Genomic DNA, 11,846 nt, shown 5'->3' on the forward strand with positions numbered 1-11,846 from the left:
CATATAATTGTTGCATGGCCATAAACATGATTTGGTGGCGGTATCTCGTGTGGAATTTTCACTTGGTTCAACATAAGACCGATGAACGGAGCTGCTACTAGAAGATGCCTCCGAGGACTTCCTCCTCGAAGAACTCCTCCCAAAGAGGTTCATCATATTTGTGTACAACTTTCTGAAATTTTTTGGGTCACAAATTTTTTTATCAACAAAACTTCACAATAATGATAGCAACATTCAAACTACTTAGAACTCTAAGAGTTGAACATGCAAGCTCATCTACAGCAGCACCAAGAGCAACTAATTATTCAAAATATAAACTAGTAAAGCAAAAACTAATTGGACCAACGAAGGAGTCACATACCAAGCAACAATCCCCTGAAACAGTTTCGTAAACGGATCTTTGAGCAAAGAGATCGAAATCCGCGGGTGAGGGAGTCCTGGATTAGGGGGTCTCCGGACAGCCAGACTATCTCCATTGGCCGGACTGTTAGACTATGAAGATACAAGATTGAAGACTTCGTCTCGTGTCCGGATGGGACTCTACTTGGCGTGGAAGGCAAGCTAGGAAATACGGATATGGATATCTCCTCCTTTGTAACCGACCTTATGTAACCCTAACCCTCTCCGGTGTCTATATAAACCGAAGGGTTTTAGTCTGTAGGACAACAACCACAACATACAATCATACCATAGGCTAGCTTCTAGGGTTTAGCCTCTCTGATATCGTGGTAGATCTACTCTTGTACTACCCATATCATCAATATTAATCAAGCAGGACGTAGGGTTTTACCTCCATCAAGAGGGCACGAACCTAGGTAAAACATTGTGTCCACTGCCTCCTGTTACCATTCGGCCTAGACGCACAGTTCAGGACCCCCTACCCGAGATCCGCTGGTTTTGACACCGACATTGGTGCTTTCATTGAGAGTTCCGCTGTGCCGTCGCCACCAGGAAGGATGTCTCATCCCGTCTTTAAAGACGGCACTGTTGCTGAGGGAGCTTTGGCTATCGGCCAAACTCTCCGGCTAGGTGGTTTTCTTACGACCGCCTCTTCGGCCGCTGCGCCGACGATGACTTCTCGGGTCATCGAAAGCAATCTTCACGTCAACTCGGAACTCGCCGAGCAGTTAGATCCAATGGAGCTCTCTTCCCTGAACGAGCTCTTGGATCGCATCGCCGCCCTGGGAGTGGCTACAGACTACGATCAGATTGGGCCTAAACCCGATCTGAGAGAGAGCAACTCTCCCCAGGTCACCCATCACGTTGCAGTGGTGGAGGAACAATGCGGCAACCCTTCATCTATCTTAAGGACTAGCTATGTACGGATTCCCGATCCCTCCAAGCCGGATACCCGCGGAGGGGAGGACGTCACTCAAGGCCTGAACCTAGAGTCAGGCAGCGGGCTAGATTTATCGGAAAACACCCAAGAATCCAAACTTCCGAGTTCGGAAACTCCTTGGCCCCTGAGTCTCAGATTGGGTGAGGACTCGGGTTCAATTCCACCCACCCACCCAAACATAAGGCGATCTATCCCAAATCAGGCAAGAGCCCGAAGAAACAGTACACCATTACTGGGCCAGATTCCTCTTGGTCATGAACAGGATAAAGGACTACCGCAAGGAAGACACAATTTCATTCTTCTGCAATAATTGCACGGACAAGGGAATCCTCAACGCCATAAGTCGCTGCGAAATTACACGCTTTGCCGACTTGGTGTCCATAGTACGAAAGTACTATGCGATGGAAAGCGCCTGGAAAACCAAAATAAATTTTTGGGATAACCCGGCCCTGAATACAAACCCAGTCTGAAATAAAAGGGTGCATTATCACAATACACCTGGGTTAACTACTAAAAAGCAAAAACCCTCTACGGGGAAAAGAACCGTGCTGGAGGGATGGCTCAACGGACCCTGCAAAATTCATAGTATCGCGGATGCAATACCAACGCACAGCCTTAGAGCATGTTGGAGACTCCGGGAGGTGGCCAAAAGTGGTGAGGATCTACTCCTCCCGAATACCACAGAGCACCATCCCGTGGACAACAATACGGTGTTAACGGTCTTTGAGACCTTCGCGTCAAATAATAGACGCAAGCGAACACTCCGCAGCATGGCCGAAATCTGCCACGTAGCAGAAATAAATCCTTGGAGTGACACGGCTATTACCTTCAATGCCAGTGACGAACCCAAATTCCGAACAGCCCGAGCACCAGCCGCACTGGTCCTCAGTCCAATCGTGGACGGCTTTCGACTCACCAAGGTACTCATGGACGGCGGCAGTGGATTAAACCTCATCTATGAGGAAACTCTTCAAAAGATGGAAATAGACTGGAGTCGCATTGAGCAAAGTAGCACAACCTTTAGGGGAATCATCCCCAGTCGGGAAGCACGTTGTGCTGGGAAAATCACACTAGATGTGGTATTCGGCACGCCGGATAATTACAGGTCCGAAGAAATAACATTCTAAGTGGCCCCATTCAGAAGTGGATACCATGCTCTATTAGGGCGGGAGGCGTTTACAATCTTCCAAGCCATACCCCATTATGAGTACATGAAGCTCAAAATGCCCGGGCCCAACGGAATCATCACTCTTGCTAGTGATCCGTACATAGCACTCCGCACCGAAAATAAGACAGCCGCACTGGCCCTCGAGGCACTATCCGAAGCCCTAGAGGCCGAGGAACTAACTGCGCTGTGCTCCACGATGAACAGGGACAATGTCATACTCAATAAAAGATCCAAGTCCACCTCCTTTAAACCGGCGGACGATATAGTCAAATTCCAAGTCCATCCAATGGACCCTACAAAAACAGCTTCTGTCGGGGCACAATTAAACCCTGATGTCGACACCGCGCTGCGAGAGTTTCTACGCGAGAACTGGGACATTTTTGCCTGACACCCTTCAGACATGCCAGGAATCCCATGCAGGCTGGCCGAGCACAGCCTAAATAACCTAAAATGATTCATGCCAGTTAACCAGGCTCTTCGTCGTTTCTCCGAACCTAAGAGACAAGCCATGGGAGAGGAACTAGCCAAGATATTGGAGGCCGGATTCATCAGAGACATAAAACATCCGAACTGGCTAGCAAACCTGGTGATGGTACCAAAGAAGGACAAATCCTGGCGCTTGTGCGTCGAATTTAAGGACCTTAACAAGTCCTGCTCAACGGATCCTTTCCCCCTCCCCTGCATCGATCAAATCATCGACGCCACCGCAGGACACGATTCATTGTGTTTCCTCGACGCATACTCCGGCTACCATCAAATTAAAATGGCAGAGCCAGACCAAGCTGCAACGGCATTCATCACACCATACGGCCCATTCTGCTTCAACACAATGCCCTTCGGGCTCAAAAACGCCGGCGCAACATATCAGCACATGATTCAGACATGTCTGGCAAACCAGATCGGCAAAACAGTGGAGGCATACATAGATGACATGGTCATTAAAACCAAGCATGTTGAAACTCTAGTAGACGACTTGAGGCTCACATTCGGTAACCTCCGAACATATGACATCAAGCTCAATCCGGAAAAATGCGTTTTCGGCGTACCAGCCAGAAAGCTCCTGGGATTCATTGTCTCCAGTAGAGGTATTGAAGCTAATCCGGCCAAAATCCGAGTGTTGTCACAGTTGGCTACCCCAACAAACCTCAAACAAATACAAAAATTGACTGGATGCGTGGCGGCTCTAAGCCGCTTTATCTCCCGCTTGGGAGAAAAGGCATTACCCCTTTATCGCCTCCTCCGGCGCACCGAACACTTCGAGTGGACGGATGTTGCCACGGCCGGACTCAACGAAATAAAAGCCATATTGGCAACAAACCCAGTCCTGGCCGCGCCGAACATTGGCGAACCAATGCTATTATACATTGCGGCAACTCATCAAGTAGTAAGCGCAGTACTCGTCGTCGAACGAGAAGCGGACGGACACAAATTCCCCCTTCAAAAACTGGTTTACTATGTGTCCACTGTCCTTACTCCATGCAAATCACGGTACCCGCATTATCAAAAGATAGTGTATGCAGTATTTATGGCATCCCGGAAGCTGCGACACTACTTTCAAGAGTGTTCGATAGCGGTAGCCTCTGAAGTACCACTTAACGATATTATAAACATCCGCGACGTGACGGGCCGGATTGCCAAATGGGCCATTGAGCTCCTCCCGTTCGACATAACTTACAAGACACGGCGAGCTATTAAATCACAAGTTTTGGCTGACTTCGTTGCCGAGTGGACGGAAGCCTAACTCCCTAAGGAGTACGACACATATTCAAACTGGATCATGCACTTCGACGACTCCAAAATGTTGGCTGGTCTGGGGGCTGGCATCGTTTTGACGTCCTCAATAGGAGATTCAGTTCAATGCATACTACAGATAATGTATACGGACTCCAACAACGCAGCCGAATATGAGGCCCTCCTACATGGTCTCCGAATGGCAGTATCCATGGGCATTCAACACCTAGAGGTGCGCGGGGATTCGAACCTCGTGATATCCCAAATAAATGGAGACTTTGATGCCAAGGATCCGAAAATGGCAGCTTATCGCAATGTCGTCCTAAAAATGTCAGCTCGGTTCGAGGGGCTCAAATTTCACCATGTGGCTCAGGAAAACAATCAGGCGGCGGATATCCTCGCCCACATCGGCGCAAAACGCGACGCGGTCCCTCCCAACATATTCCTGGAAAGGCTCTTCAAGCCATCCGTAGCATGGGAAGGGGACACCGGTAACAACAGTCCGGACCCGGCCAAAATACCCGATACCGAACTCTCTGACACAATCGGAGGCTCCGCCACCGAAATAACACATTCAGCCCACGTAATAATGGCCATTATTGCCCCGTGGACAGAACCATTCCTGGCCTACCTAACTAGACATGACCTTCCGGAGGACCAAAATGAGGCACGCTGCATAGTGCGGCGATCCAATGCCTACAGGGTCCATGAGGGAGAATTGTACAAAAAAAGTGCTACTGGAGTCCTTCAAAGGTGCATCTCCGAAGAGGAAGGGCGGAACCTTTTGGCAGAAATTCACGCCGGACTCGGCGGTCATCACGCCGCAGCCCGGGCTCTTGTAAGCAAGGCCTTCCGTACAGGATTCTATTGGCCAACGGCCCGGGCAGATGCATAGGACTTGGTCCAACATTGCGCCGGTTGCCAGCTCTTTGCAAATCAAAGCCACATGCCACCCACCGCCCTCCAAACAATCCCCATTACATGGCCCTTCGCGGTCTGGGGGCTTGACATGGTTGGACCCCTTAAAGGGGGAACCCACAAGAAAAAATACTTATTGGTCATGGTGGATAAATTCACCAAATGGATAGAGGCTAAACCAGTTAAAACAGCCGAATCCGGACCGGTGATAGATTTCATATCCGGGGTTGTACACCGTTACGACGTCCCCACAGCATCATCACTGATAACGGCACGAACTTCACGGCTGACGAGGTAAAACTCTGGTGCAACAAAATGGACATCAAGCTCGATTATGCTTTAGTCTATCACCCACAAACCAACGGTCAAGTCGAACGAGCAAATGGTCTTATAATGAGTGGCATTAAACCCAGATTAGTGCACTCCTTAACAGAGTCTGACACGCACTGGGTAGAGGAGCTCGACTCCATAGTCTGGGGGCTGCAGACCACGCCGAATCGTAGTACCGGATATATGCCGTTTTTTATGGTGTACGGCGCAGAGGCAGTCCTCCCCTGTAACATAATTCATGACTCACCTTGAGTGCGCATGTACGAAGAAAGAGAAGCCAAGCTCGATCGGCAGGACAGTCTGGACACCTTGGAGGAAGAGTGCAACGTAGCCAAAGCCCGTTCCGCATTTTACCAGCAACAGGCTCGCAGATACCAAAGCAGAGAAGTACGGGCCAAAACTTATAACGTTGGCGAACTAGTTCTATGACTGCCGGATAAGAAAAAGAACAAGCTCGAGCCCAAATGAGAAGGTCCCTTCATTATCGACCAAGTTCTGACCGGTGGAGCGTACCGACTGCGGGATGCATCGACTAGTCGACTCGAGCCGAACCCATGGAACGGAGCCAGGCTTCGAAGATTCTACGCCTAGCACCGGACTCTATGTTAGTCCCCTCCCTTTGTCCATTTTCTGCATATGCATCATCTGTCTTGTTTCCCTTTCTTTCTTTTATTTCTCTAGGCCTTCAAGGGTCACCTTGTGCCTCACTCGTACATTACAGATGCGCTAGCCGCACTCTTCATACCTCGGGGCTTCTTTCACAGAAGCTTAAATTATTTACCTGGGCCTCACGCCCAACGCATGTGTTATACTTCCACATGTACCTTTTTTCACCATTATATGCATCGATATGACTTAAGTTTTGGCCAAGCTGGGTTGCCTGGCTCTTGTATTTATGCCCTACTTTCCCGTTAATTCGGCTAGGGCGTAAGGGGAGCACCTCTGCGATTGTTACCGCCGAGTCAGCCGGACGTGTACCTCAGACTTGGTGAAGCCGAAAGCTAGCGTTCTTAAGGGAATATTCGGTCGGTGAACAAAAGATGACTTTTATTTATTATCCATATCTGCCCCCAGATGCTTTTTCTGTGCTTCTTATCGCAGTTCAGACATGCACTTTAGGGCATGCTTACCCAGGGAAAGGAACCCTTAACGGAACTATTCTCCCTGGAAGATGTTTCTTACTACCCATGTAATATAACATAACTAGTTGGGCACGTGTCTGATAAAGCACTAATGACCCCTACGCCTGGTCTCCACGCATGCCCCAGTTCTTAGATAACCGAGAGGGTATTCGGATACAATCCAGACCATCGGGTCCCGAGGTTGAAGCGAAAAGGTCCGCCATGACAAACGATCTACAATCTGGCTAGAAGGCATTATACATGTCACTTTAAAATTACATAGTCAATTTGACTGGTTGAATTTCTCTTCAATACCATCCAATAGGCTGTCTAGTCTACAGTCCTGTTGGGAATACTTTGCGGCCAATTCTACTTGGATGTACACTAAGCTCGCAGGGATCTCCTTCCCATCGGGCCCCACAGGTCCGACTTCGGCCATGTGCTTCAGGTCAACCTTCGTGTACCGTGTCTTCACTATTGCCCAGGCTTCCCTGGCGCCCTGACGGCAGGCCGATATATTCCATAATCGGAAGCGCCGCCGCGCTCCCTTCAGCTTTTCTGCAAGCTCTCCAAGGCCTTCGGGTATGGAGACGAATGGCCACAAGGCCTGGGCGACGCCTTGCATCACCTGCCGAACTCGTTCGTGCAGCTGTGAGAGCTCGGGAAGAAGGTCACCCGTTGAACCGGGCATTTCCTCGGCAGGACGACCTGTTAGCATACCTACAGACATAACTCTGTCAGCCAGCTTCCTCGCCGAACTCTTTTTCAAAGTTCGTTCAAGCACTTACTAAATATGCCGCGTCGAAGCCGCCGATTCTCCTTAACAGAGTCTGACAGTTGGGCACGAACATCTTTTAGTTCCACGCCCAGCTTGGTGTTGGCATCTAGGAGATCATCCTTCTCTTGCCTCACCCTCGTAAGCACGCTCTCACCAGCCTTCAGCTGGCGTAGGAGCTGTTGCTTATCCGGATTTATTCCAGCATCATCTGCAATTTTATGGTCAGATCTGCATATACGCCGCATTCTATATGATACTTATCATTCGAAGGATATGTTACCAGAGGGGGTCTCTTTGGGCTCCCCTGCTGCGGCCAGTGCAGCCTGAAGTTGGGCTTTGCACTCTTCCAGCTCCTGGGACAGTTGAGTATTCTTTTCTGTAAGAACCTGCATAACAAATGATCCTTAAATCAGTTATCCAAACTATTTCAAGTCTCAGGGGCTACTGATATATATATAATCACCAAATTTTATCACCCGTATGTCTTTTACATACTGCTCCGTGGCTCTGGCTAGACCATTTTGAGCGGCACGGAGGTACGCGTCTCCCGAGTTGAAGGCATCCAATGCCTCTTGGGAGAAACAAGCGTCACAAAGAATAGTCCAGTGACGCCTGTGGTTCATGGCACTTTCCACCTCGGAATTGGTGGCGGACAGTTTATCCGCATCCTCTGTCGGAGGAGCACCCGGCGCACACCTCGTATTCGTTCCCGCCTCCGAATTCGGCCTTGGAGCCTGGCTGGTGGAGGCGCGATTGGTAGCCTCTCCGGGTACAGTCCGGCGAGCGCTCTTTTTCCTGAAAAGAAGGCATGGGCGTTAATATGCCTCGGAGAATAATGTCTTGCAATAAATACGGCGCACCGTACCACTGCACCGGTGTCTCAATCCGGACTGCGGGTCTTTTCAGCCCGCCTGGCCTCGCGGCCCCTTGTTGGCTAGTTGCCGCAGGCTCGGCCTTCCGCCTCGAGGACCTCCCCTGCAAAACACGGCTGTTATACGGCAATCAAAAAAATGCAAGGGCAGATACCCTTTCGAAGTGCTGGGACTTCGGCCTCAGTCACCTGTGAGGTTGGAAGTAGCCCAGGGTAATCGGCCGTAATGGCAACCAAAGCGTTGTCATTAGTTGATTGGTAAAATACCCCATCGATCAGCTCCCTAGATATGTCCGGATCCTCCTGGGAGGCTGGGTCAAGGGACCGTTTAGGGTCCTCGGGTTGTGGAGGAGGGATGTTTATCTCCTTTACAGCCTGGCGCAGCTCCTGCGATGAAATCGCTAGACCGAATACTTAACTACGGGAATACGAAACGGATGGGCGAGAAGAAGTCTTCGCTTACCCAGCTCAGTGGATTGTACATAGAAAATCCGCCCTACGGGTTGACATGAAGGAATTCCTCCTCTTCTCCCTTGTACAAAGTGGATAAGATCTTTATTAGATCAGCAGCCGATCCTGGCCCTTTGCGGCCGTGGCGGGTGGCGTCATCCTCCCTGTTGAAATCCCACATGGGGTGGCCTCTATATTGAAGCGGCTGCACCCCCTGCGTAATACATATGGCCATGACCTCGGTCATGGTCAATCCGGATCGAGCTAAAAAACTTATCCGGCTCATCAGGTAAAGAACGTCCCTGTCATCTTCCTCCAGGGAGCTCCATGGACGCCAGCTCGGGCGCTTCTTCAAAGGGGCGTTGTCGAACTCAGGAAGGCCGATTCTAATAGAATCCGGGAGGGGGACGTCTTCTATATAAAACCATTCTGAAGGCCAGTCTTCGGACGTCTTCTTTTGGGTTCCGGACAGGTATCCGGTCCCAGCAATACGCCACACTTCGGCTCTGCCCACTTGATATATTGACCCCTTCTGAGAACGGGGCACAAGGCAGAACAGCTTCCTCCATAGAGCGAAATGAGCCTCACAGGCCAAAAACAACTCGCAAAGGGCTACGAATCCCGCGATATGTAGCATGGAGGCAGGCGTAAGGTTATGCAACTAGAGGCCGTAGAACTCCAGGAGCCCCCGAAGAAACGGATGAATTGGAAATCCAAGCCCTCTTACCAAATAAGGGACAAGGCATACCCGCTCTCCCTTGGAGGGATTGGGAAGGCTCTCCGCTTGCTCTCCGCCATTATAGGTGGCAAGCCCGGCTCGAACTGGGACCAGGTACGCTGGGGGAAGAAATCCCTTGGTCTGAAGCATCACTAATTTGCTGTGCGGGACGAAACATCTCTCCTAATCTCCAGGCTTGGGGCTAGGGGAGCGAGAGGAGGAGCTGCGTCGACCGGCCATGATGGAATGGATCTCTGTCGAATGCGCTCCGATGAAGGCTCACCAAGGGAGGATGGTGTGATTTGGATCTGAATCCTCGTCTTTTTAATAGGCAGCTCATTCACATAGCTAGGGGGGTAAATGTAAAAACCCTGGCTCTTCACATTCGCCCGACACGTGGAAAGTGGCCATTATTGGGCGCGGAAGCCAAAGAGTGCAACATTCACAAGAGGCCGGACACTATTTCGACAGGTACACGAAATTTGGAGAGGAACCCGCCTTGCAATGTCGAAGACAATACTGCGCCCAGGACTAATCGTCATTGAAGCCTGGTTCAGGGGCTACTGAGGGAGTCCTGGATTAGGGGGTCTCCGGACAGCCGGACTATCTCCATTGGCTAGACTGTTAGACTATGAAGATACAAGATTGAAGACTTCGTCTCGTGTCCGGATGGGACTCTACTTGGCGTGGAAGGCAAGCTAGGCAATACGGATATGGATATCTCCTCCTTTGTAACCAACCTTATGTAACCCTAACCCTCTCCGGTGTCTATATAAACCGAAGGGTTTTAGTCCGTAGGACAACAACCACAACATATAATCATACCATAGGCTAGCTTCTAGGGTTTAGCCTCTCCGATCTCGTGGTAGATCTACTCTTGTACTACTCATATCATCAATATTAATCAAGCAGTACGTAGGGTTTTACCTCCATCAAGAGGGCCCGAACCTGGGTAAAACATTGTGTCCCCTGCCTCTTGTTACCATCCGGCCTAGAGGCACAGTTCGAGACCCCCTACCGGAGATCCGCCGATTTTGACACCGACAGCGGGTTTGAGAGCAAGAACACGAGAGAGAGAGGGAGAGAGAGAGAGAGAGCAATGGTGATTTTTTGGAGGTAGGTGGTGGTATGGGATGAAGAGATAAGTGAGGGGCCCCACATGGGGACCACAACCCACCAGGGCGCGCCTGGGGGTGCTGGCGCGCCCAGGTGGGTTGTGCCCACCTAGTGCACCCCCTCTGATATTATTTGCATGAAAATTCAGAAATATTCAGAAAAAATCGTATTAAATTTTCAGAGCATTCTGAGAACTTTTATTTTTGGGCCATTTTTTATTGCACGGGAAATTCAGAAAACAGACAAAACATGGCATTTTATTTTCTTTAACTAAGAAAAACAGAAAATAAAAGGTAGGGACAGAAGGTAGTGCTTACTAAATTCATCAACTTCATACCTCTCAAAAATGATCCATTAATAAGGTTCACCAAGTCTTATTAACAACCACTTTCGATTAGCATGAAACTGAAGAACTTTCGTAAATTACTAAGTTACCTCAATGGGGATATGAATGTCCCCAACAATAAGCATTTCATATTTCTTTTTGGCAGTAGGTAGAGGTAGTTGAAAACTTCCAATAGTGATTGTCAGAGATTTTTCAATAAAGTTAATACCATTCACTTGGAATTGTTTCCTCAGAAAGTGCACAGTGTGCTCATTACCATTGATATGAAAAGTGACCTTGCTTTTATTGCAATCAATTGCAGCCCCTGCAGTATTCAAGAAGGGTCTACCAAAGATAATCGACATGTTGTCGTCCTCGGGCATCTCAAGTATAACAAAGTCAGTTAAAATAGTAACATTTGCAACAACAACGGGCACATCCTCACAAATACCGATATGTATGGCAATTGATTTGTCGGTCATTTGCAAAGATATTTCAGTAGGTGTGATATAACGCCCGGATAATCAAACTACAGTAATTCCACGTTAACGATGCCACGTCACCTCTGTTACTATTGCTACTCACGTGTTAGGTGAAAACGTTTCAAATTCAAATTTGAAATTAAGTCAAACAATAAAAGTTTCCAAACCTCAAAACTAAAATGTTCGGAGTGTGCAAATAAATGCCTAGGTATTTATGGTGAAGGAACCATGCCTTTATAAAAGACCTAAGTACTTAAAATGAATTAAAACAGAAAAGTAAATAAATAAAAGGAAAAGAAAATACAAAAGAGAAAAAAAAAGAGAAAACCCCCCTCCCCCTGGGCCATTCGGCCCAGCTAGCCAGGCCGACCCAACTGCTGGCCAGTCCACTGCCCCCCCCGTCCCAACCGGCCATTCCCCCACTCCCCCTTATCCACTACCCCCAATCCCTAACGTAGCCACCACCCATCCCCCCCACTTGCTCCCCCTTATACACTAC

This window comes from Triticum dicoccoides, chromosome 5A (assembly GCF_002162155.2).
Source record: "Triticum dicoccoides isolate Atlit2015 ecotype Zavitan chromosome 5A, WEW_v2.0, whole genome shotgun sequence".
Lineage (NCBI taxonomy): Eukaryota > Viridiplantae > Streptophyta > Magnoliopsida > Poales > Poaceae > Triticum > Triticum dicoccoides.